Source organism: Corvus moneduloides, chromosome 6 (genome assembly GCF_009650955.1).
Source record: "Corvus moneduloides isolate bCorMon1 chromosome 6, bCorMon1.pri, whole genome shotgun sequence".
In the NCBI taxonomy this organism is placed as follows: Eukaryota; Metazoa; Chordata; class Aves; order Passeriformes; family Corvidae; genus Corvus; species Corvus moneduloides.
Window position 1 is genome coordinate 47,556,320 of NC_045481.1, and position 27,650 is coordinate 47,583,969.

The 27,650-nt window shown below is 43.7% G+C and overlaps 1 long non-coding RNA gene across 2 annotated transcripts in view; it reads left to right on the plus strand.

Moving 5' to 3' along the window:
* Positions 1–27,650, plus strand: part of LOC116445869 — a 121,936-nt gene that overhangs the window by 47,859 nt on the left and 46,427 nt on the right. For both annotated transcript variants that reach the window (XR_004240916.1, XR_004240917.1), the window contains exons 2-3: positions 11,474–11,560; positions 22,389–22,561. This is a non-coding gene — a long non-coding RNA (uncharacterized LOC116445869). The remainder of the gene's footprint in view (positions 1–11,473; positions 11,561–22,388; positions 22,562–27,650) is intronic.

Sequence of the window (27,650 nt, forward strand, 5' to 3'; positions counted from 1 at the left end):
CTGAGTAAAAATGTTGGAAGTGAACACTGGAGAAAAGTACCAAATATGTCTGCTGAACTTTATTCCTCCTTATATGGCCACTGCTAGAGACCACATACACAGTTAGATGAACTTTCATTCTGGCTCAGTAAGGCCACTCTTTATTCTCTACATCTTCCTCAGCTTTTTGATAAAGGGCTTGATCCCCTTTCTGAAGGAGGTAACCAGGCACAACTCACTGCAGTGTGCATTAGTGGGCATGTTCATAACTCTGCCACTTTGGGTGGTGGATGTAGACAGACAGGGCAGGTCTAATTCCAGCATCCAAGACCTGAGAAAGTATTTTGCATGTTTTTACTAGCCAATTTTCTAAGGAAATAAGTTTAATGCAAATGTATATTGTGTATGACCTTGTGATCCTGCTTGCTCGTCCATCTCCTTCCTTAGGACTCTTTAGCTGGTTCCATCTTAATTTGTGAAGGGAGTAGAGATTTAAAAGATAATCCAATTTCTACAGATATAATGAAATTTAGAGCTGGTGAGGAGACATTTCCCACTAATGGACGTAAATCTCAGAACTTATTCAGACACAAAAAAATCACACAGGGAAAAGATGTTAGGAAAAAACTCAGCCATGGGAAAAGCTTCCTGGGCTCAGCAAGCATACCAAGGATACCATGTTTCATTAGATCTTCTGCTTTTTTTTCTTGTTTGTGTTATTTCCCTGAACCTCTACTTATCCCAGTTCAGGTCTCAAATGGAGTCTCAGAAAAAGCAGGAAAACATTTTATTTTTTAACTGGTATTACACAGATGCCCAGAGATCAGGATCCCCTTGTTCTTGGGTGCTTTTCATCTCATACACAGTAAGACACAATCCCTGGTCTGAAAGGTTTAAAACATCAAATGCAGGCTGATGAGTGAAACTGGATCACCAGCTCACACTCCTGGTGTGCATCCAGGCTTGAGGGCTTTGAACTTGCTTTCTCCTCCTGATCATGGGGCCATGTGGTTCCAGCTGCCCTTCTAAGAACTTCCCAAAATCTTGTCCAGATTGTAGTTGAGCTTATGATGATCCTGGTGATGCTCTCATCCAGTTAATGTTTGAAAAATTAGATGCTGAGTATTTGCCTCCATGTCTAAATCAAAAATGATCGCCCAAGTACCTGCATTTGCTTCACAGAACTTTTATTAAATGACAAATAGTCCACTTTTATCTTCTGTGAGGTGGGAAAGGAAGGGAGGTGGCAGGTTTGAGAAGATACATTTGTGTTTTAAGTGGGATGGGTATTTTAACTATTGTCTACTTTGTGGGTCTGTTGCTAAAGGGCAACATTCATTCCTGTTCCCAAATGTTGCATGGCTGGGAGATGAGATCACGCTGTCTGAGAGTCATTTGCTGATACATCACCTTTGTTTAAATTCCTAGCATGTAATGTTTCCTAACAAAAAAAAAGTGCCTGAAAGAGCTACTGGTGGCCCAGAGTGATTATAAATGTTGAGTTTGTCTCAACGCAAGTTTGAAAACTGGGCCGCAATTCCTCAAATTTGAAGTTTTGCTGTAATTTCAGGCCTGACAAGGACTTTGTGGGGTTTCACTGAATACTTAGTAAATGGTTAGAGAGGGAGGGCTCCAAAACAACTAAGAAATAAACTACTTATTTAATAGTCTGACCTTCAGTGCTACAGAGGACAATTCCAAATTCTTCTTGCTGAAAAAAGCAGTTTTATTTAAATTGAACACTTCAAGGAGAATGATAATCTTTATAAATGATAAACTGTTCTAGTACCTGAAATACTAACCCCAGTCACATAAGCACATGTCAAAATTTGAAATAGTTTAAGCCAAGACTGCTGAAAGGCTTTTAATGCTTTCTGAGTCAAGCCCTTGTAAGATACTCCAAAGTGAGATCTGTAAAACGGCAATTTTCCATGTGAAGAAAAAAAAGAGAGGAAAAAGACCAAAAACTGCTTTTGTGAAGCACCAGTGTATTTTAAGAGATATACAAGGAAGGAGACTAGTCTGAGATCCTTCTCCTAATATGCTGGCTCTCTATAGGAAAGAAGGAAAAACTTCGCTCCCAGATGATACGAACCACTGTGGAGTTTTTTGCCATTATTTGAATCTTCAGTTTCAAGCAATCAGGACAGCTGATACTTTCTGTGACACATCTCATCTCATCAAACACTTTATTTTCTTCCTGTCAAAGATTTCCACAGGAAATCTCCAGCCAAAATGTAATATTAGGCATGATTCTTCCCTCATTTCCACTGCACTAACACTGTCTGAGTGGCAGGGCTAAACCTATTTTTTGTTAAAATCTCAGACTATCAAGAACTGGCCCTTCTGCCAGAGTGGAGCGGGAAGCAGTTTGGAGAAGTCTGCATGCATATTTTCATAAGAGATGTCACGCTCAGGGGGAAGTTTGGATCCACAGGATATGGAGGCAAGGCAGTCCACTTCCCCCATGGCAAAGCTTCTCTTTTTTCGGAAAGTGTCCCTCCCCTGTGTCCTGGCAGGACTTGGGTCGTGCTCAAAATTCCATCCTGTTCCTCTGCTTCCTGCCCTTTCACCCGTCACCAGAGTGATAAAACACCCGTCCGAAGGCACTGTGGAACTGATTGCTCTGTTATATTTCCAGAAACTAAAAGTAACGTTGCAAAAGCTGGTTTTATGGGAAGTTCAAAGGGACCGTACTGATGCGAGCTGCCCAGTGTGTCAGGACTTTCGGTGTCTGAAATCTTTTATGATTTGATGAAAATTACAGTCTCAATGCTTAGATTTTGGTTTTGCATACACTGCTGTTTAGCAACATGAGAAATGGTCAGAACTGTCATGTTTACAGTGACAAAAATGTCCCTCAAGGACTGGATCCCTCAGATTTGAGGTTTTGGATTGATAGACTCAAGCTGAGAAGTTGGACTGCAGGCTTCATGGGAGCAGAGGACACTGTCCCTGGGAACAGATCACCACTCAGATATAAAAGAAGCTGCTCACTTTGAACAGCTGTCCCTTGAAGTTTGCTGTATTGTTCTGGGCAACCTGCTCTAGGTGACTCTGCTTGAGTAAGGCAGACTGATGCCCTCAAAAGGTCCTTTTGCACCTCAACCATGCTGTGATTTAGCCTCTTATCTTGGAGAGTATTTCTTAATCTGCAATGAATTCATCTGGGTACTGGAAGTAGTATATCTCCAGCAGTACCACAGAACTACCTTTTGTAAACGTTTTTATGTTCTACCTGCCTAATTTGTATGTAATTTCCATGTTTTCTCGTGCTGCACTTCAGTTCTAGACCAGCCTGAAGGTAGCTAAGCAGAGTTAGGAGGTGACGTCCTGCAAACAGATCTGGCAGCCACCCCTTCCAGATCATCCCTTTGGAGCAGCTCCTGCCTGTTTCTCAGTGCCATCCTGTCTGTGGCCCTGGTCAGGCTCAGCATGCCAAAGGAGACAAAGCCTCCTCCTGCATAGCTGGGGCATAGCTCAGCCACATTCTTCAATGACTGTTTTTCCCCAGTGACCTTACTCTACAGCTCTGGTGGTCAGTTGACTATTATGCTGCAAGCTTGCCTGCATTCCTCCACCCACTCAGGCAAGCTCTGCTCACTGGGAAGGGGCGGTGAGGCAGGGAGGAATCCGACCGTCTGGAGACTTATTCAAGGGAAACAGAAATTTCAGGCCTCGGGGACTGTTTTGCCCATCACTTCTCCAGTAACAGGAAGGTTGGAGTAGCTGTGCAAAGAGGGTCTGACCGCTGTGGTTGCCACACACCCTGCAGTGACAGGCATTCCCGGGGCAAGCCAGCAGGCTCCGTTTGTTGCCACACTGCTTGGCCCTTTCCTTGCGCTGAGAGGAAACACCAAGGAAAACAGCCTGGAGAAACCTTCTCAGAGCAGTTGCCACTTGTCATGTTTTGTGGGAGCCTTGCAGTAACAGGTTTGGATCCTCAGCTCCTCCGCTTTGAAGGCTATGAAGGCTGCTAAGCTAAGGATCTTTAAACACTGTAAATCATGCAGCTTGTCGGTTTTGAGAACCTTTTAATTCTGACCACTTAATGTGCAACTTCTAAAATAACAGTTTCAATTTCTTATACATGTGTGTGAGAGAGAAAGAGAGACTAGACATGAGCTAGATAGGGAGTTGCAACGCAGATGATTTTTCAACTCTGGAGCCAACTCAGACAGATTACAGTGGGAGAAAGGTTTGTACAGTAAGAGGAGAAAGTTAGAATCCTGCGAGTTTATTACTGCCATGGTTAGATTAGAAATGTTAAGGATTTGTGAAGAAGTGACTGTCAGGAAAATTTATGATTCTCATCGCTCACTCAGCCACTCCGCACATCCTGTATATTTTCTGACATACTTCCAACAGCATAAATATTAATAGAGTAATACTGACATTTAGGCCTGATCCAAGTCTCATTAAATTCAATGGAAATGCTCCCATTGTCTTCAGTGGAAGATGGATCATGGTCTTGAAAAGGAACAAAGGAGGTGAAAATACCAAGTGGGGCTTCGTGGGGCTAAAAAATGTTGTTATCAAATCAGAACTCCTCAGCTTCCTGACTGAGCATTTCACTCTGTGACCTTTAACGTTAAATTATTGCCAAAACAGGAAGAAGAAATTAAGGCTTGATAAGGGTTGAGATGGTCACAGATTTTACCAGCCTCACTGATGGAATGTGACAATTTCTTCAATGGGAATGAGCTGGGCGTGAATTGTTCATCAGTCGTTTTGATTTATTCAACCTTTCAGCCCCATAGTTTGCGGCGGCAGGGATTACTAGAAACTCAGCAAAAGAAATTCTTTCTCCCACTTAGTTTATAACCTCTGCAGGTGCATGAAGAGTTACAGAGAAAGGATTAGGTATTACAAAATGGCTCCATTTACTTCATTGACGAGATAGCCCAGAATTGGCTGTGTGGATTCCATGAATCTATTGCAAAAGCTTTTTTGGCATTGAAATATCTCTCTCCTCTTCTAGATCAAAATCTTTCCCCCAAACCTTTCTGCACAGCAATTAGTTACAGCTGTGTTTTGCAAAGCCACCTAGGGAATTTGGATGTCCAGTTCCCATAAAGTTTAATATGAATTAGGTTTCCAAGCAGCTTTGAAAGTTCAGCTGAGTTAGGACTGGAACCTCTTGGTTTTGATACAGTTCTGTACATGGAACCCCTACGTCTCTGGATGAAAAGAAAAAAAAGATATTTTGAGTTTTTGTCATAACCTTGCAGAGCACAGGCTTCAGTGAAACAGCTGCATTGGAGCTTGCAGGACCTGCAAAAGCTACGCTTTGTGTCAAAAGAAGCAGAAGTAATTTTTCCAGAGTTCTTCATGATTGTTAAGACCAGATTTCCAAGAGAGTCCATCTTTGCAACAAAATACATGCCAGGTTTCCAATGGATCCTTTTATGAAACCGCAAATGTTGCATCTCAGTGCACTGAGTTCTCCTGAAAATCTGGTCAAGGATGAAGGCATGCAGAAGACTCTGTACTCAGGAGTACCTGGCAAGTTGCAGGCCAGAACAAGCTGTAGGGTACATTTTCCTGGAGAGCTTATCAGTGAATGTGTGAACCTTGCCAACTGTGGCCACCCCCAGAATTTCCAGTTCTTCCTCTTGTCAATTAGGAGGTTCCTGTCTGATCTGTGAAGTACAAGTACAGGCAGACAGCCTCTCACATCTACTGCTTGAAGAAAAAATATACAGGGAGGAACAAATAGAAGATCCAAGTGGAAGAGCTCAAGAGCTGCAAGGGCGAAAGTTTGACTTACACTATGCACCACATGACATTTTCCTTGCTACCAACACCTGCAGAGGTGATACCTTCTCTATCACCAAATTATGGCTTAAGAGGACAGAGGTGTGGAGAAAGAAAACAGGAGAGAAGCCACTTTAGTACAACTAGTTGGTGCAGAAGCCTCATGGAAAGAGATTGGTTATTTAAGCTGCAGATTTCTCAGAAAAGGAACACTTTAGAAATATTTCCTGTAGCTACACCAGGGGTCTACAGATCTTAGCCAACAATCTGGAGCCACACTGGTAAACAAACATGTACTGAAAAAAAAGAAACAAACCAACCCAACATATTTTGAGAAATAGGTCCGAGGCAACTTGGATGACTAGATTTCCAGTGCTAGTACTCAGTGGCCACAAGAGCAATAAACCAAAAAGATTCCCCTCTTAGTTAAAACCAGAAGCAGCTGTTTATGATCAGTCCTGTTTGGAGCCTCCAACACTGTAAAACTAAACCTGCAGTGACCTGAGTGAATGTAAAGATTTTATGGGGCCACAAAGTATATGCATGTTTGCAGTGCAGTAATAGAGAGGAGAAGCCAAACTGGAGGATTTGAGCCAGTCTCCCCACATCTTCTGTTTAAAAGTTAAACTGTACATTAGCCTTCAAAGAACAGGAACAGATTGCTGCATTTTTTGAACTCTTGTCCTACCGCTTGCAATATTTGTCTGCCAGGCTTTTTACTTTGCTGTATCCCTACCCCTTGAGCACTGGAGAGTTCATGGAGTTCCTTGGCTGCCATGAAATCAGCAGGTACTGAAGGAAATGGTGTTGGGTACTCAGGGTGGCTTTCTACCCAGGCATGACCTGAGTAAAAGGATTTAATGGTGCTGTTTGGTCAGATGGAGTACACCAGAGAAAGCAGAAGACTTGGATGCCCATTCTTGTCATTCTTGATGACACCAGGCTATCATCTACTGATACTTTTGAGGGAAGGAATGCCCTCCAGAGATACCTTGACAGATTAGAGATGTGGGCTTATGTGAGCCTTATGAAGTTCAGCAAGGCCAAGCACAAGATTCTGCATCTGGGTCAGGACAATTCTAGACGTGCAGGCCAGGTAATGAGTGGATGTGAGCAGCCCTGCAGAGAAGGACTCAGGGGTGCTGGTGGATGAAAAACTGGACATGAGCCATTTGTGCTTCCAGCCAAGAAAGCCAATGGCATCCTGGGCTACATTAAAAGAAGTATGGCCAGTGGGTCAGGGGAGGTTATTCCCCTCTCTTCTCCACTCTCATGAGACCCAACTCTCTCATGAGAGTATTGTGTTCAGCTCTGGGGTCCCCAGTGTAAGAAAGGCATGGACCTATTGGAGTGAGTCCAGAGGAGGAAATGAAGATGACCAGAGGGCTGGTGCCCCTCTCCTCTGATGACAGGTTGAGAGAGTTGAGGTTATTTAGCCTGGAGAAGGAAAGATAAGCCTCTGGGGAAACTTCATAGCAGCCTTCCAACACTAAAAGGAGACCTACAGGAAAGATGGGGAGGAACTCTTTTTCAGGGAGCATTATGAAGGGTAAAGGCTTTAAACTGAAAGGGGTAGATTTAAATCAGATATTAAGAAGAAATTCTTTACAATGAGGGTGATGAGGCATGAGAACAGGTTGACCACAGAAGCTGTGCATGCCCTATCCCTGGAAGAGTTGAAGGCCAGGCTGCATAGGTCTTACAGCAACCTGGTTTAGTGGAAGGTGTCCTTGTTCATGGCAGAGGGTTTGGAACTAGATGATCTTTAAGCTCCCTAATCCAAACAGTTCCATGATTTTGATGGCCTTCACATAAATAATGATGGTTGGATGCTGTTGGCCAAACCCAACTTTGGTCACTTGTGTTATCAAACATTGTCTTACCCTTTAGCTCTGAAGAATGTTTTATTTGTCCCCTGCAATTTTATTTTAATTTTTCCAAAATGCAAATTTTTTCCCAAAACCTTTTTAGAAAGTTGGGATTTTTTTGTTTTGTTTAGTTTATTCCAGAGTTCTGCTTAATGTGATCTGGAGGTTGTTGGGTGGGTTCCAGTGCTTGTAAGCCTTAACCTACTGTGGGAGAAATGATACGTATGTCTTAGGTAAACACATGTGTCTAGCTGAGGGACGTGGTGCTTGATGGCTTTTTGTTCAGCTTTCCTCAACTAGGAAAAGTCCTTTAGTCCTTAGAAAGCTAGGATGGAGAAAAGCAACTGGAGTGGTGTAAGGAAAAGGTGCTCACTTCATGAAGGTGAAGCTCAGTACAGCACAGCTTTGTTTGCCATGCAGCCCTTTTCCTCTGCATGATCAAAAGTTCCCTCTCCCCATCCCCCTTTGCATTGTTTCCTCTCTTCTCTTTTTTCCTCTTCCCGTCAAATATTTAAGCAGATATTTCCTTTCTGGTGGTGTGCCAGGGAGCATTCCAGCACTGCCCCCTCTGAAAATAAAAAGGCTGACCCCCATTTCCATAACCAAGGAAGGGACAGGTAGCCTTTGTTTGTGTTCCAGAGCATGACTGTTTTTCTTAGATTTGCACCAAAAGAAGAGGAATGGTGCTGTTATTCAGAGGAGGAATTGGTCAGTGACCCTAGTAAATGCAGTAGCAACCGCAGCAAAATGGGTGGTATGAGCTGAACGCTTTTTGGTGATGAACCTTTGGCTTTGGCCAATTCCTTCTCTTGCCCTCTTCCTCTCCTCTCCTTTCTGCCTCTCTCCAAGATTTCCCTATTTTCTTGTGTTTAAGGCACGTCAAACCCTGGAATAGCCCTCACAGGCATTAGTCACCAGTGATTAAAATAGCCACTAAGCAGGCAAGAGCCTGCAATAATTTGTGCTAAATTGGGCGTATCACTGTTTGTAGCAAGGGTTGCTAATTTGCAAACCTCCCTTGTTATTATCGTTTTTATTAATAGCGCCAAGGGGCTCCAGCTGACATTAAAATTCCATTTCATCCTCTGCTGTACAAAAGTAGGGAATCGAAGGGTTTGTCACCTTGATGGGCACTGTGAAAATCAGGAGAAATAAAGGACTAGCTGGTCCATACAGCTGAAGAACAGAGGCCCAGTTGGAAGAGAGGGAGAAGGAAATGGCAGACCTGAGAAATGGGCCTGGGTGCCCCTGGCTCTAAGCAGGTTCTCAGCTGGGTGACTGCTCACCAGTTTCCTGCTGGCAGCAGGGGACTTGGTGGCCTGGTGGTCAAAGAGAGCTGCTGCCAGAAATGGGTGCTGTGCTGGGAGTGAAGGAAGTACTTCTGGAAAGCCACAGAGTATGCAAAGATGAAAAGAATTCAGAAACACCAAGCAAAAAGGCCACTTTGTCGGGGATTTGTGAAAATAAACTCAGTTGAAAGGCTGGAAATTTCACCTTGGTCCAGAGAAATAGATCCAAAACTGTAATTGCAGTTGTGTACTTGCCATTCCTCACCTACAGAATGACGACAGTAGTGTGACCTCACAGGGACTGTGTGTGGTTTAAGGGTCCAATTTGATACATGTACATGATCTTGGGCTGCTCCTGGTGACCTGAGTGCAAAGTCCATTTGCTAATATGGATGACTAATGTAATATAGTGACTGAACCTATTCATTAAATACATCAGGTTCCCCTATAGTCAAAAGTATCAGTGGTTAAGGTTTTCACTTCTAGCACCTAGAGGAAGCTGTAAAGATTTACCCCAGTTTGGAGCCCTTTAACTCCAATAGCAAAAAAACCCCAGCTCTGTGGTTTTTATTGCTCGAAGTCTTGCGTTCTGTCCCTGCCAATGGCTCATGGATAATACACGTCTTTGATGCAGAACAGAAATTGGAAATCTTGTAAGAACAACTTGGGTCAGGCTGTGAGTATATCAGAAGGGTTTTTCCCTCTGTGTATCTGCTTCCAGCTGAGAGGAAGTAACAAAGAATGTGTTTAAAATCAATGGAATTAGATAAACTTCTTTGACGCATAATAAAGATTTGGATTTTTGGAGTTTTTAAGTGAAGTTTTGGCAATGATTTTGTTTTGTCTGCAGTAGTCACATATCTCTAGCTGTATAATAAACTATAAGACCTAAGCAGGATTGCTAGAGGTCCGTGTTGCTCTGCAGCAAACAACACTCCAGCTGTCCCCGCTGACAGTAACAGTGGTGGCTTTACAGACAGGGCACATTTTAAGTATTGGTTGTTAACTTGTGTGTTAATGTGTGGTAAGTTGAGTTAAGCAGAGAAATCAACCTGCAGTCAGTTTTAATACAGCAGTACATAATTTGAGGCAGCTGTCAGCAGATTAAAACCGTGAGCATTTTGCTCACAGTGAAGGGGATCCCTGGTTTGGGAAAATTGCTAATGAAGCATTGAATGCTGTGATGTGATTAGTCTCCTTGCCATTGACAAGGCTTGAGCACTGAACTTCAAGTGAAGTGTGTTTCTGGAGTGTGGGGAGAGTGTGTGGGAAATGTTGTACCAAGCCATGAGTGTGGAAAGTCAAGGAAGTTGAGTGATGAGTTCTAAGAAGGCTTCAAAGTGGCTGTGGATGGATGTGCAGCGGAAGGATGAAGTGAGGGTGAGCTGTGAAAATTACTCTCAAACATCTCTTGTCTTCAGCCAATTTATTTTGGTTTTCCTGAGAAAATGTCGTGGAGATGGAGAAAGGACATTTGGCTGCTGAATTCTCCAGCAAGGAGTGTGGCAGTTCGGTAACTCCAGGGAGCCAGAGGTGAAAGTGGAACTGGTGGGGCTGGCTTGTCCCAGCTGCAGGATCTGGGGGGCAGTGCTTTCCAAGGCACTACCCTGATCTGCTGACACTCTTGCCAGCTCATGCTGTTGTATCTTGGACTGTCCCTCTGGGGTTTTATCCTGCTTGGTGGTTTTAGCTCTCACTCGATTACTGAGAGGAAAGGATGAAAAGAATCTGTGAAGCAGCAAAGCTACCTTTCATTTTCAGTTCCAAAGAGACAACCTCAAAATATTCTGAGAATCTGCTCTGGGGGAAGGAAATCTCCAAACCTCCTATTAAGATACCACCACAGCACCTCATCTTAGCGAGCTAAGAGCTCTCATTAGATCCTTCCTAAGCCACGTCTGAGCTACAGGCTCTCTTCCTCAGATACTCTAGATGGAGGAGAGAGGGGGGGGGAAAAAAAAGGAAAAACCCAGCCCAAGTCACTTTCCAAATGCCATTCAGTCTGCACTGATTATATAACATGATTGATAAAGTTGAGGAGTGAGCTGAGGTCAGAGCCCCAGGATGCCAGCCCCTCATTCCATGAAGGAGCTTTTTGTGTGTACGTGTATGTGCATGGAGGACGAAGGCTGTGTTTGTTTCTTGAAAAACCCTCAGACACTCTCCAAAGAATTCCAAATTTAAAGCAGTATAAAATGCTCCATCAAACATGTTTTACAGTCTTGACATTGCTGCCTGTGAAATCTACTCCAGTGACTGTTTCTGAGACTTTTTGAATAATCTCTTGATTGTGCTTTACTTGCTGTTGGGCAGAGTCATCATGGAAAATGGGACAGTTGTTTTATAGTCCTGTCTGGATGGGGAAACCTTGGAGGAAGACTGTTTCACCCAAGGTCACTCAAAACATGTAAAATATATCCTGCCTCCAAAAATAAACAAGATAGATACATATGGCTGGGCTAGGGGATGAAGCAGGAGTTAATGAGGCCTCTGGGGCTGAGGACTTGCTTTCAAACTGAACAGAGATCACAGTACAGTGGTCAGAGGTGTTTTCCTGAAGCTTTTCTTGTTTCTCCATAGTGCCCAGGAGTGGGACCAGTCACAGTGGAAGCCAAAAGGGAGATTTCAGTAGATCAGATGGGAAATCACTGGATGCCCTCAGAACTGGTGAGTTCCTAGAGTCAGTAATCATGCTGTTAACTTACACAGAGCTACTGCATCCTGGCCCCTTGCCAATTGTCTGCTCTTCATGTCATAAAGGGACTCTCTGGTGGCCCATTAATGGCAGTTCCATTGTATTTCAAACATTTTTTTTGCCTACTTCGGATCTTGTATGAAATACCCAAGACTAGGACTTTCAAACCTGCCCAAAATACTAGGGAGCTGAACTGCCGCTGGTTGATTCGGTCTAGGTGTGGTACTGGTGTAGCAGAGTTGAAATGCACTCTGATAGGACATGATCTCATCAACACTGTGCCCAACAGGAAAATAAACATTTCGTCTCTGTCTCACTATTTGTTCCAGTAATATCTTGACTCTGGCTTAGCCTTTATGGAGCAGCATAAACCCATTATTCTGTGGCATTTCTTCCTTTCTACAAATAAACAGAATGGCAGGGAGAGGAAGTATGGCCAAGCACTATAATGTTCGGAGCAATAAGACAAAATTAGACATGGCAAAACTGCAGTTCAGTCTGATGGAAGAAGAGTTGTGATGTGTAACACTTCACCCGTGGCTAGGACTTGACTGTACTGGGGCTGTGCTCATAGAGAGACAGTTCCTGTCTTGAATCATTTATAGTCCAGAGAAATGACAAGTGAAATATGACAAGCAATCCTTTCTTTTCAGAGGAAGAATTTGGGTACACAGGGTTAACTGTTTTGCTTTGTAAATCAGCAAGATCTTTGCTGCAGCCAGGAGCAGAGTTTCACTGTAAGTTGTTTGGCCAAAATGTACGTGGCAGGTTTCTCTCAGTGCCTTACCCATCCTTCTGCAGTCCAGTTTTCACCTCTCAAATGTGGTTGATCATTGCAAAGTAAAGATACCTCTAAAATGAGGTAACCCAGGCTTGAGCGTTGTGCCTGATCTTGTGGATTCCTATGTTGTCTCTCCTCCCTTTGTGTGCTCAAGCACAGTCATACACATGGCACTGCAGGCCAAAGCCTGTGGATGTGCTATAGCTGGCAGCAGATTGTCACTCCAGGGTGGAGACGCCCTCAACCACCCTCAGCTCTCATGAACAGGACATGCTCTGGAAAAGCCTGTGAAGTATGACTGCAGAAGTGTGCAGGATGGACCTCACCTTTGGGGACAATTTGATGCTTATGAGGAGCATCTGTGGTCAAGTCCTCATGCCAGGGAGCAAGCTCTGAGCAGCGCAGCTGTTATCCAGATACTTTGGGACATTTTCATAGAGAAGTGTCTGGTGGGAGTATGGAAACTCGGATCTTGTCTTTCAGCACTAATGCTCGCTCCCGGGTTGGCTGGCTTGAGGCTGGAGCCAGACTGCAATCGCCCAAGTTATTTCTGCAATGAGGAATATATGCAGAGCCAAGCAGAAAGCATCTCGGAAGAAATGAATTACCAGCCAAATATAGATTATTTCATTTCGAGGGACGTCATCCAATCTACTCAGCTTCTCAGTCATTCAGCAACTTTTAATGTCTATTAATGCCTATATTTATAATAATCATGCATACTAAAAGCCCAGCCTGTGTTACATCTTTATTGCTCGTTCCTGGCATATAATGTTAGACAGGGCAATGCCTTTTCTTTTTTCTTTGAGTCACTGAGTGCACAAACTCCTCATGTATAAGTATTTCCCAAAAGATGTTACCTCCTTTTTGTGTAGCAGTATGCTAGGAGAGGGTAGAGAAACTGGGGTAATTTTTCAAAGGGGGCTAGTTTCTTTTAAATGCATTTTTTGGCACTGATTCAGCAAACTGTACACATAAATACATATTTATTTATGATAGCTTTGGTGGGGTTTAAGCATGTGCTTGAACTTAAAGGTAAGCTTTGTATTTTGCAGAATAATTGTCCCAATACCCCATTTGAGGGTGCAACAGTCAAATGGCACAATTGTGCACTCTCTTGGGCCAAAGTGGTATGGAAGAAAAAGATGGCTAAACTCAACTAATTACAAGCCCTGCATAAGTACAGCAAAATTCACAGGCTCCATAATAAACTTCTTAGAAATCTTGTTGAAAATTGGTAGTCACCAAGTGATAAATACGGAAAGTTTTTCTCTGATAAAGTTAAAATGTGGTGATTTTTCTTCTGAAATACTCTTGCCGAAGCACTAATGAGATAAATGTATCTATGTCGTGAATAAAATGCCTGATGAAAACCAATCCGAGAGATGGAGTAAGTGATTGAAGAGGGCCAGGATTGTCCCCATCTGCTTCGCATCATTGAGCCGGGCAAAACATCAGAGCATATTGGTGAATCTGGCAGATGTCATGTTATTTTTATGTCATCCTTATTCTTCCAAGGCCTGATCCAAGCCTCACTGAAATCCATAGAAATGAGTGGACTTTCCTTTACATCAGCGAGCTTTGAATTGGTTCCTTCCTCACTCACTGGTAACGTCAGGAGCCTGTGATGGGTCTTGGAGGCATTTTGGCAGAGCAGTTGGACACAACTGTGCTTTCCTTTTTAATCCTGGCCTCTGATGATCTTGTTATTGATGTATGGTGATGGCTGGAGTCCCGAGATAAAATGAAATGGGGAGCATAACAAACTGGAAAATGCATACTGATTTAGAAGTTAATGAGACCATTCCCAGAAGTGCTGAAATTCAATGGGATTTAGAATCCCAAGGACCCTATTATTTTGGAAAATGGACCACATGCTTTCAAGACATTTGGGCAGCTCTGAAAACTTCATCCATCACTTCTATGGAGAGCAGTGTAGACCTTATGTAATATCACAGGCAACAACCAGAACTGTTGAGAGTAAAACCCACAAAATGGCCTAATCTTCTATTGTTTCTGAAGGTGTGAATTCCTCTTTTCCTGATATTAAGTAACTTTTGGGTGTTGTCCTTTTCTGTTAAAAGATGAGTCTGCTGTATATTGCAAAAAGATGTTTATAAATTCCCTCACACGCCTGTCAATCCAGACATCCCTCCTTAGTCCCGTTATGTTTATTTATATAGACACATAAAAAACTAACAATCTTACATGTATTAATCAAGGTGATTCAGCCATGCCTCCCACTGTCTTTCTCTGATTCCAATCTTATTCCAAAATACAGCCCTAAATATCACTGGGGTTACTCATAAAACACAGTGCTGCTCTGCATGAGTAACAGTATTTGAATCTGGCCTGGAGTAAAGTTACTAATTCTCAGTGAGAAGCAGAGCTAGACAAAGATTGCAAAATATTGTCCACTAATCTGTTCTTGAATTTTTAAACATATTTTTTGGTCTCTGTTCACTCGTGGATCTCTGAGCTAATGAACTTGCTGACAGGAATGTTCACCATAACAACCCATTTACAGCAAATATTGCAAGATCTTTGCACTCTTTCCTTCATTCAAAATAATACCATTCTCCCTCCCCAAGAAATGACCTTCCTGTTTCAGAGTTTTGTCATTAATTGTGAATATTCACATTGGTAAGATGTTTTGTTTGTTTTACTAAATCCTCTTCCAGCAAGAAAACAGAATTAAACCAATTGAAGTAGAATTTAACAAAGAAAGACCTCTGAACTCTGGTGCCAAGAGAAAGGATGGTCCCGAAGCTGGAGCTGCAGGGAAATGTGGAGGTCAGTCCTCAGTCCATCAAGGGCTGTGCTGCTCTCTACCTTGCAGCACACTGACATGTGAACAGCTTCCAGGACCTCAGATACACTGGAGTGTGCACAAAGGATGCATAATACTGACAAATCATCCGCTTGTGACCCAGCTATAAAAAAAACGGTGTAGAAATGATTTAGTTACAAATTCTTTACCTAAAGATGTCCTTTCATCTGCTGGGGGATATTTTCTTCGAGGAGATTATTCATGGAGCAAGGTTCTAAAATAAAAATTGAGGAGGATGGAGCAAAGCTGGGCTTTGGTGAATACATCTAAACCCTAGACACATTGCAAATAAACTGAGCTTGTTCCCAGGCAACTCCCAAGTAGAAAATAGGCACAACTGTTCCAAATGATTTTCTCTACAATTTGTTTACCTAGCTATAGGGTCTTCTTCAGAGTCAGGCAAAATCAAAGAAGAGACAGTTATTGACCTCAGCTTGCTTTGAATCTGGCTTGTAATGAGAGCTATACCCACACCAAGTTTCAAATTCCAAGCAGCTTGATGTGGCCTTTTACAGAGAAAAAAATGGTTATAATTTTTATTACAATAAGAAAATGCAATTTTTCATTCTCTCCTCGTTTCAGAAGGTCTGAAGGGATTTTACTCAACTTCCTCTTCTACCTTCAGGCAGAGACCAAATCTGAGAAATTGCAGCCCAATCTTGGAAAGTTCTCAGGATGTAAAAATCAGGGGCTCATGATGGGAAGCTGCTGTTCGATGCTCTTCGTTGTCATGTGTGCTTCTGGGAATCCACTGCAGACCAGGTGCCCCCTTCAGCCTCACTTTGTCCTGTTTTATATCCTTCCACCATCTGATCAGAATGATTTAAAACCAAAAAATGTCTGATCAGAACAATAAGGTGTTTTGCCCTGTTGGGACCAAGACTGCTAGAAGGTAGTCAAGATCTGGCCTTGCAGAGGCTGGGAATTATCTATCAGCTTCTAGAGTGTGACATCTAGCAGAAGAACATAGATCTTTACACGGCCTGAAACTCGGCAAGGTCAAATGCAGTCTTGCTGTTACTCTGGCACTGAATTTAGCAGCCCCAGACAAAACTGCAGGGGCAGCTCAGGGAGGAGGAGAGAAATGACAGCTAAATTCAGGGGTTCTTCCTTTAGGCAAAATCCTGAAGCTATTGTCCAGGCTTTTGATGATGCAAGGTGTGATAGAGTTAGTATTGATCTGCTTTTGCAATCCTCAGTGTTTCAAAGAGTGTGGTGTGCCCTTATCAAGAGCAAATGTGAGCCTTATAAATATCTGAATGCAGCTGGTATTATTTTCAAGCCCAATTTAGGCACCCATTTTAGACATTTTGGCAAAATTCATCAGCAGTATGGAAAAGAGTCCATAGAACTGGAAAATTTTGCTGTAAATTCACTGTTGTTACATCCACCAATTTGGAAAAAGTCAGCGCAAAGGCACAATCCTTAAAATAAATAAAAGAAAATGTCTCATAGCTGCCGGCAGGCACTGGAGCTCCCCAGCAGAGGCTGCCTGGGAGCAGCACAAACTGTGCACAACTCCTCAGCCCCAGTAAACAGCAGCTTGGTGTTCTTCCTCCCTGGAAGAGATGTGCTCTTTGCCATTGGTGTAGGTTGCTGATGCTTCGATCTCTTCCCTGGCTGTAGACACCTACTCCTAATTTGCAATCCTGCTCTACTCCAGGAAGAGCTGGAGGAGACAGAAGGTGTGAATGGACAGCCAAAACCGAGCAGAGCCAAGGGACTGGCTTGGCTCTGGAAGGCAAAATGCAAGCTGAGCCATTGGAGCCGGCTGTACGCAGATGAGAAGGAAAATGCACAAAGTGATAAATAACTTTGCTTAGGCTGCCAGGAAGGGCTGCCAGAACATTCTCGCTTGGCTATGCTCTGACTTGGCTCGCCTGCCACCTCCAGCCCCCCTCCTGCGCAGACGAAATGCCGGGCCAGAGCCACGCATGCATCTCAGGGCTGGCTCACCCCGTCCACCCACTGGCCAGCCGGCCCCTCAGGCAGCCGCCTCTGCCCATGCCTCTCCCGTTTGGAGCCCACCCTCCACCCAAAGGTGCACCTGGCAGGAAGGCATGGAGAGAGAAAATCGTGAGGTGTATCATTAGCTTGGGCTGTTTCTGGAAGAGCCACCTCTCCCATTGCTTCCCCAACAATGTGGATGGCATCTGCCTCTGGCATCATCCTACACTGCGCCTCCACGGGCAGCAAAACCCCTCTTTCTCCAAGGGTCAGCTCCACACCCTTTCCTTCCAAACACAAGTAGCACACACAGGTGATACGGATGGTTTCATCAGAGGTGATCAGACACCTGCATTCTCACCCCTGAGCACCTGGCAGCTCATGGAGCAGCCTCAGATGAAGGGCTGGAGTCACAGCAGGGGATGTACGGAACAGGGATGAACTGCCAGCCCCATGCATGGCAGCACGCAAATCAAAGCAACACGTCCTCCAGTGCTGCGTGGTGCTACCAACTTCATGCCTCATTGGAGTGGAAGGAGAGATGGATATTTTAGAGGATTTATCAGGCAAAAAGAAGTGTCGGCATGTCTCAGTTTCAGCTGGCAGCTCCAGCTTGAGGAAAGCTATTGTTGCAGGATTTCCAACGTCTCGCTGCCTTTCTGATCTGCGGTGCATATTGAACATATGTCTCTGTTTAGTTGCCCATTATTTAACCTAGATTTTTTTCCCCCTTGAGAGATTACAGTGAATTCAGGGCACATGAATGGTGTAATTTATCACTTTCCAATATAGACTGTCATGCACTTATGTATAGTGAAAATAATTTGTTGTCAAGTTATCCAGTTACCACCTCATTTTATATGCTTCATAATAAGCTATTTGTAATGATCCATGCTTGTCGGAAGTCTAAATAACCAAAATATTACCATCTCACTACAGATAACTACTAAATATTTCCAGCAGCACTGAATCATCCTGATCCCTGGGAGAGCTATGTCCACATTTTCACAGAAACAGTTTGCTACCAGAAAATCCCTTTTCAAGAGTGTCCACTTTTGTCTTTAAACCCTATAGACTTTGGAAAAATTCATTTTGAGGGGAAAATGCTATTTTATTGGAATTTTTTTTACGCTTGATCCAATTTTCTTATTTTCCTCTTACTGACATGTATTCCTTTCACAAAGGGTATGTCTTCCTGTGTGACCCTGCTCATAGCACTAGCACCTTGAAGGTTGTGGGCATGCCCTTGTGGTACATGCAAGCTATTTTTCTAAAATATTAGAATGCCTAGAGTACTCTGATTAGTACCCATTCACCCTGTGTGCCACACAATGCCCAAGGATTCTTACAGTCACTGAAAAGACAGAGTTGCTCTTAGAAAGTGGTTCATCCTGCTTTGGGATCCAGATGACCGTTGGCTGTACCCATCTCACCTCCTGACACCTAAGGCTAAGGTATATTAGCCTCCTGCTTAGAAAAGGCCCTCAATTAGGCAGATCAGTTAGGTGCATTAAATGGCTTAGGCTGAACCTGGCTCAAGCACTTCTTTTGCTCCTCTGTAGTTTGGTGTTAAACCATTTCCCTCCTGTGCAAGCCAGAGACCCCAGCACCATTCCTCACACTTTAGCGTCCGTGTTCTGATCCGCCAGCCTGATGGGGTAGCTGCCCTCAAGGATTTAAAATGTAAGTTACTTCCACTGTTATTTTATGGCATGACTTGGCATGATGTGACATCCCTGTTTGGCTTGAACAGGGACCAGTGGCTTGGACTGCCTGACAGACTGTAGTCAGAGACTAATGACTGCCTGCATACTGCTAGGAAGAACCCCCTGGGGCAGCAGGGGGACCGCTGCCAGCTCTGCTCTGAATTAACATCTTCACTAAGGAGCAGGCAGGCAGATTAGGCAGCCGAGGAAAGAAGGACGAGTAACACCAACCCCCCCCCGGTGTTCCAGCTGCCTTTTGAAAATATCACGAGTAGGTTGTTCAGGTCGATCAAACAGATAAATAATCAAGAACCCACACTGTTCCCCAGGGGGTTTTAATGTTTCAGATGGATATAAACATGGCAAGTTGTTATCAGAGAAATTGCAGTAGCTGAAACTGGACTGAAACTGTTTGTACACAGAAATGATCTCTAGAGCATACAGTTAGGATGTTTATAAAGTGATGAGCTGCTAGCTGCAATTTCCGTGGCTTCCTAAACAAAATGATGGGCTTAGGTAGAAAAATCACTGCCCTGCATATTCTCAAGCTGCTAAAACGAGGCTGCAGAATAACATAGTAGTGGAGGAAAAATGGGGGGTTTTGAGAGCTTCTTTGAAGCAGCTCTCTGGAGGAGGAACACATCAGAAAAAAACCCAGGTGACAAAGGAGCAAAAAATTAACACAAGATAAACTCTAAACTTGAATCTTTCTGGTTTTCTAGCTCTTCTTTTGCAACTGTATTTCAAATCCTGTAATAAAAAAAAAGCTTTGTTCCATTAGAATAACATTGTTTTTCTTCTTTAACCTTGAGTGGGCTTTTGAAGGAATTCAGATAACTCTGGAAAGCAACAGGAACACTGGGTTTTTAAAAATATTTCTAAAACCAGAAACACTTTAAAGGGTTTGTCTTTGCAGAATACATCATTATTCAATTTTCTGAAAAATGGGTCTTTAGAACTCTTTTGAACTTGTTGTTGTTTGTTGTTGGTTTTTTTTGGTTGGCTGGCTGGGATTTTTGCTTTCTTGGTCAGAGAAGGCCCAGATATTACAGTCAAATTACGTAACTTGACACTGGAGGGGGACACATGGCCCTCCAAAGGTGTGCTTGGGAAACCTGGTGTACATTTTTGAAGGGTAACGAATGGCAATACAAATTAACACAGGAGATGAACCAGGATCTCCTGTTGTTTGATCAGCTGTGCAGCACTGGCACAAAACACCAGCTCAGGAGTGTTGTAGCTGTCTTGGGCATCAGTGCCATTAGACAGGAAAACAAACTTTGATTGGAAACATCTTCAAGAAGTGCCATGTAGAAGCCTTTTGGATTGCTGTCTTGCTGATAGTACATAGGAAATCATGCTAGGCCTCCAGCAAATCAATGCAGAGCCTTTGCAATATGGTGTCCTGGAAACTTGGGCTCTTTTTGTCATTTTGCTTCCAGTTTTTTCTCTGTCCATGGTCCAGATACTCCATCAGCTATGGGTGTGTCCTTTCTTTGGGTTGTCTGACCAGGAAGTGTTCCTAAACTAAGTGTTCAGGGCTGGCAGTGTTTTGTAACTTCTTGAAATTATGCACATCAAATTATGATACTTAGGAAGCTGATGGTTTTTTTACAGGTGGTAGTCGGGCTGCTGCTCCCAGTTTTGTCAGATATTATTCTCACTGACTGCTCACATGTCATGCCTTTGCCCAATCCAGCCCTCCTTGCAGGGTACATGAGAGGTGTGGGGTTAGAGACTCTGTAGCCCCCACCTTTTTCCAAAACCTTCCTCAGGAAGATATGTACTGTAGGTTAAGATAAAGGAGAGATGCCACACAGCTGTTCTGCACCTATGAACCCAGGTCAGTCTCTGTGTATTTATTTTTAAATTGTAGCGTTGTTTTAGCTTGACTTGTCTTCATTTCAAGGCAGAAGTGCAGTTAACATGACCTCTGTTAAAATGAATGTGGGTGTTATTCATATATCAAATTGCACTCAATTAATGAAATCACTATGAAATAATGTCTTGAGTGATAACGGTATGAACTGGGGTAGCCCCAAAGTGATGTGAAATAACCATAGCAATAGTTAAGAATTCTGTGCTGTTGCCGTGGCTACTAGCCTATTTGACTTACCATTGCAGTGGAAGAATATTAGCCAGGAGACAACTCATTTCTGAGACTCCCACATGACAATAATACTTTCTGCCAAACCTCCCTCCCCCCCACCCCGCTGGATTGAAACAAGACAGACATCAAACTATTACTATTGTTGATTCTTGCAACGTGTTCCAAAGGGGAAACTAGATTTTCAAATGTCATTAGAAGGGGTATTTGGAGAGATATTCGAAAGTTTTCACATAGGTTGCTCTTTTCTTAAAAAAAAAAAAAAAGTAAATAGATTAGTTGTATACAAGAGAGACATTGTTAGCTTTCTACAGAAATTCTTTATCTTTTCAAAAATGTACACTATCCCTAATGGAAGTATTTTATCCAAAAACCTTAGTATATGTACTACAGAACAGCACTGTGGTGCCCCTTTGAAATTCGGTCTGAACATTCCCCTTATCTCTCATGCATCTGAACAGGTGATCCGAGGAGCTCTCCCAAAGTGCGCTGAGATCCAGCAGTTCTTTAGTCCCACTGCTAAATGGTTCCTGTTAAATTACACCCTAGAAAAATGTCCAGTCTGCTCTAGTAGGTCAGAAATCCTTGTGGTTCTGGTGGCTTTTCCACTCTCGGTTCAAGATGCCTAGGAGGAAAGCTGTTAGCAGAAAGGCACCCAGCATAATGTCCTTTGGATGTGTAATAGGGAACCCACTCAAACCACTACCTGCTCTTGAAAATCTGGACCAGGGTGTTTTCTTGCCTGTCTGAAAGGACTTTTCTTTCACAAACAAGTCACCAGTGCTTTGGACAGCAGCTGTGAGGATTTTCTCACATGACATTTGTAGAGACAATGTTGCATATATGTAGTTGAGTATATGTAGTTAATTTTTTTTGGCATAAGACCATGTGCATCACTGTAGCTATAAAGCCTCGCAAAACTGCAGGGCTGAAGTTCCAACAGCAGCGTTTTAGGGATTTGAAAGGAAGAATGAGAATAGCAACATGTCCCAGTATCCCAAAATTTTTACCACAGAAAAGTGTTGTGCTTCAGATGTTTTGCTTGGCCCAATTTGTGAGATACAGGTACACAGCCAAAGAGTCCTGCATCCCAGCAGTCTGGAGTTTGTATAGAAATGCCTCCAGCTCATGGGCATCTGCAAGGCAGCTACTGGAAAAGACAGCAGTCTTCAGCTCTCCCCTTTCTGACTGCTCCTGCTATGGAGACCTGTAGCTGAGGTGTTCTTTGCTCTGAGTGAGGCTGAAGCAGGTGTCTGGTGTGGAGACAGCAGCAGAAGAGCTGCAAAAACCTCCTCCATTAGCTGCTCAACATATCTAGTGCAACTTCTCAGGATGCCCAGATCAAGAGCCTAAAGACAGCGAGTACATTTGGATGACTCACTGAGGTGGGACAGGGTGGAGAGGCTAATCCCTGTCTACTCCTAAACAGTACAAAAAGGAAGATCCAAAACAAGCAAATCATCACCAACCTCCAAGGAGTCAAGGAGATGTGCTGGTGGATAGCTGGTGTCTCTCCTCCTTCGTGTCCTCGCAAGGGATCCTGGACTGGGCACTTGGAACACACATCTTGATGCCTGCTGATGGCCTGGCTGCTTGGACATGGTGAGTATACAAGTGTGGGGAAATAATTTTTACTTTAAAATGCAATCATTTCCCCCTCCTTCAAGCTCCTGCAGTGAGCTTTGCTGCACTGTTGCAACACTATTTCCTACATTTGTTCAAAGAGGAAAAGATAGTTCAGGACCCTGCTTTAACGCTAATGTGAGTCAGTCCAGTGTGCAACCTCGGTCACATCCAGTGGTGAATCCAGACCAGCACTCAGGGAACTTGAAGGAAGGGAGTAGTTCAGGAGGGAGCTGAGAAGAGAGGATCTGATAGGAGGAGGATAAAGCTGCTCCCAGCCCTTGAAGTGCCTGCAAGGAGGTGCGAAGGTGAGAGATGCTTAAAAGCCGGCGGTCAGGTCTCTGTCCCAATGATGGCTTGAGAAAACTGGGATGCTAGGGGTGGTCTCTGCTACAGCAAAGAGCGTGTCTGGAGCCTGCTGAGGAGGAAAGGCAGCTTGCATGTAGATTTGTGTTGTTGTTGTATAGCTGAAAGCATAAAGCAGCTCTCCCCTCACCCTGCCTCCCCTCCTCTTTCTCTGTCCCTTAATACATAAAAATAAGGATCCTTTATGTGAATAAAAGTAGAAGGCGCCTCCCATCAGCATGTTTTAAAAAAGCCAAAAATAGTCCCAAAGTCTCAATCAAAAGCGAACATAGCCAGAATTTCTGTGGAAAATGTCTGTAGCTGAAGTGGAAGGGGGGAGGAATTCAAATTCTAACATGGGCTGCCTGTGCAGCTCGGCATTTCTCCTTGCCCCCAGCCCGGCTGCCTGCCCTACCCTCTTCCCTGCCGCGGAGGGGGCTGACCCAGCGCGGAGCCGGGACTGGGTTCTGGCCGGGCGGGTGGACCCCGGGAGGCAGCAGAACCTCCGCTGTGGGCTTCCCTGTCCTTCGTCTGACAGTTCTTGGCAGCTCTGGCGCAACGTGTTGTTAACAGCAGTCCTAATTAATGGGGAACATGTGTGTGTTGCAGAAATCTTTTTTTTTTTCCCTTCTTCTGTTTGGTGGAAATACCGTAAAACTGTTTATATCCACTATAAAAGGGGCGGGGAGGGGTTTACTATCTTCCTATCCCAAAGGTTTCCTTTACCTCAGATCAACCCATTTTGGGAACAGGCACTTCTCTAATCCCTGGGTGCCTTTTCCTAAATGCTTTCACACATCTGCACCCCTCTGTCCTGCATTCCTGCCATACCATCATCTTGTCCTAATGAAAAATAGCAGACTTCAACCCTGCCAAGTCCCTCTTTTTTTTTTTTTTTTAAAGACAAAATCCTGTTTATCAAAAATAATTTCAGAAGTCTGTTGATTTTTTCCATTCATTAAATTGAATTTTTGAAAAAAAATGAAGAAACTTTTGCTTTCCCAACTGTTTTCCCTTCTTGAGTAATACGAAAACAAATGTTTATATACCATCTGCCAACAGCATGTTCCACAGATGATCTGGCAGACTCATGTCTTCATTTCACCCCTAGCTCAAAAATAAGGGTCCCCTGTCATAGGTGACTTGCTCTCCAGCACAAAGAGTATTTTGGTTGGCTTAGGAATAAACACAGGAAAAGGAAAGCAAAGCGAAGCATAGATCTGTCCTCAGCTGGTGCTGAACACTGAGAGGACAACTGAGCCCAGTGTAATGCAGAATTTCTCTAGTGCCCTGTGAGAGTTGTAGGGCTCAGGGGACAGAGGTGCAGTGGGGCAGGGCTGTGCTGAGATAATGTGCCCTGAGTAAGCTGGACCTCGGAGCCCTTTGTGGTGCCCTGCTACGCAAAGCATGCAGACCCACACAGTTTATTGCAGCCAGGCTTGGAGCAAGGACCACTTCCAGACCTCCCCAGGGTACACAGTGATGCTATAGGACACACCTGTAAAGCTGTGTGTGGCCCTTTCTTCGTGCTCTATCTATAGTGACACCTGTAGGAATCCTTTCACGGGGGGTGAGTAAAACCTAAGACACGGAAAGAGAGTCCTAATGAATCTGATCTTTGTAAGGGAGACAGACATTCCTGCTCCCATTTTATAAATGTTGAAGAAGGAGAGAGAGACAAAAAGAAGCCCAGCTGGTGGAAGCTGGTGGAGGAATACATAATGTACACTCATCTTTTGAAGTTTCCTACTGCCAGGATGAGGAGAAGCAGCTGATAACATTCTGGATTTCCCCAGGATCTGTAGAGGCTTTCACAGCTCCAGTAGTAGAGCATCATCCTTGGGTGGGTTCTCCTGCAGCTGGAAGGATAAGGTGGGCTCCAGGCTCAACAAACAGCACAAGGGCTGTGGAGTTGTTCTTTGGACTTCAGGTTGTGTGCTTGTACTGGTAACTTGGAAAAAACCTGTCATATCCTGACGAGTCTGGAAGGAAATGTTATCCTAGACTGTAACCAGGTTCCTGAATGTGTTTGCCGAAGGTCCTGGGAGACTGGATATCAACAAAGAACAGCTGTCCAGTCTCTTCTGGAGAAGGACATTTCTGAACAGAGATGTGGGGAATACCTCTTTTGGAAACAGTGGCTTCATCCAGCTACTCCTTGACCTTTGATTGCCATGGTAAGATTTTGGAGATGTATAGAGTACATAGGAGGGGAGCAGAATGATGGACAGCAATCAGTATGCAATTTTGGCTTAGGGCAAAGTTAAATCTTACATTTTCCAGGAGAATGTTATTTCTGGTGGTTTTGGTGATTTGCATTAAAGAACAAGTTCTGAAATTCCATAGATAACACTTTTTCCTACATTTGCCCCAGAAGGGGGAAAAAGGAGAAGGCCATTTGTAAAACCTTGCCCTTTGTTTCTTGTGGAAGACAGCAGAAAATTTGAGACCAAAGCATCAAATGTTTCACTTCTCATCAAACCCATGGAAATGTCATATTTTCCAGGTTTACCAGAGCCACAAATATGTTCACATAAGCTGATACTACCAGTACAGCTAATGGGCAGGTCCACAGCCAGCATTAGTTGGCACTGCCCTGGGGTATACTTGTTACCTTAGCAGCTTGCCAACCAGGGTATCATTTTCCAGATGATTTGCATGGATCTATGACAATTTGTATCCACTGAGGATCTGGCCAACTCGAGTGATACCCACCCAGCAGGACTCGCTTTTGCAGAGCTTTACCCTTATCTTCTAAACCAACCTGCTTGAAGTGACTTACCTTTATGTCAGGTCCTCAGCTGACCTGACATTTCCTCCACGAAATTATATATTTATATACATGACATTTCCTCCATGGCAATGCATTGTGTGACTTTGTGACATATCTGGCAAAGCTCCACCAAGACGGTCCAGTCTTGGTGAAACTCCAGCAAAGGAACATGGCAGTGGTATTTTGTTTTGCAGGATGAATAGAAAAAAAAGGGAAGTAAAGCAAGCAAGTGGATGAAACTAGTGGAATCCTAAGATGAAAGAAGAGATGGGGTCATTGCTGAATGACTATAACAGACCTCGGCTGAGGTTACTGATCTGTGACAACCTTGAAATCTTATAGATACTCTGTTTTTTCCTCACAGTCTGCCAAGACCTTGCTGACACATTCAGCATAAAAAAAGAACCAGCATACGCTGGTTTCTGGATAATTGTCCTCTAACATATTTAATGCCTTAGCATGCAGAAAGAGAAGGCTCCATCTTTTTGTCTTTTATGAGAAGCCATTTAGTCCTTCTTATCCCCTTTGGTTCCACAGACTGAACCTATCCAGTTCCCATCCTTTGTGCTTTCAGGCAAGGGGAGCTTTTCTAAGTGTGCTGTTTGTGCTGTCTTCAGGGCTCATCCCACCTCTGTTTAGGGATTTCTTGCCTAGTAAAGACAAGTCTCAATGTTTTCCTCAATTTCTTTAATACTTTCTCATCAAGAGCATGACAAACATTCGATCCTTCAGCAAACACTCCCTTCCCCTGTCCAGTTTGTACTTTCACATGCATGTAGTCTGTGTACAGCTTTCAAAGAAATACCCTTAACCAGCATGACCCTTTGTTATCTGGGCACTGGTGACTAAGCAAATAGTGTTGCCAACTTCAGGTAGCATAAACTGCATTTGCTTTTAGAAGAGCAAGGCAGGAAAAGTTGCTGTAAAGTTGGGAATTAGAAGGTAAGAAGTACCACTGGTGGACTGAGAAAGCCACAGCATGCTAGCCCTCAAAAATGTCCACAGCCAAGCCTAGGTTCATCTCAAAGAGGGTAAAAATCCAAAATGGGTGGATCTGGGGAGGTGTACCCAGAGAGGACAACAAACCCACCCATTCTGGGTTTTCCCAAGATTGAGTGTCAAACCATGTGCATGCAGAGTTGGCTTCTCATCACCATTCCACCCAAGCCTGCCTGTTTCCCCTGGTGCTTCCCTCCTCTGTCAAGGTTCCTCTGCTGCAGCTGAGGAGAAGCTCAGTGGGGTGAGGGAGCTGCTCTTCAGAGTGCCATGCACACCAGGGGTACCTTTTTCTTTTGCTGGACACCGACTTTGAGCTCCACATTATTTTTTACTTGAATTCTCTTGACAAATGACTGTTCAATCTAGGCCTCCCCATATCCCCTCTCTGTTTCTCTTTCTCTTGGATCTTAGCCACTATTGAGATTTTAACCAGGGTCTTTCACAGACATCTTCAAAGCAACCTGTTTCCATATTCAGCTTGAGATCAGTTGGAAGTCATTCTGTGGCCAGCCTTTTTTATGCAATCTCTGCTTTAGAGCATATTGCTTATATGTTTCTTCTTTGTGGGTAGAGAAAAAGGCATTCCTGTGATTTCTAGCCTGTGGTATCAGAGCTCGGTTTCTCCCTGCCAAGCACCTCAGGACTAGCAGCTGTCAGACATAACTTATGTCAGACATAAGGTTGCCAGTCTGACTCGTCCCACAGTGATCCTATAGCTTTCTAGGTACAGCATGGAGTACTATAAAAACTTCCCATATTTTTAGTATTTCAGCCTTGGTAAAACATTCAACTACTTTGTGCAGCCACCAGCTATTGCTTTTTATTTTTTCCTTATTCCAGTGTTCAGCAACCACCTAGCACTTTCATTGTCTTTAGACCATAAACCTATCTCAGCTACATCTCCTCCAAAAAATACAACAGACCTTGCAAGGGCAGATCCTTCTTTGAAAA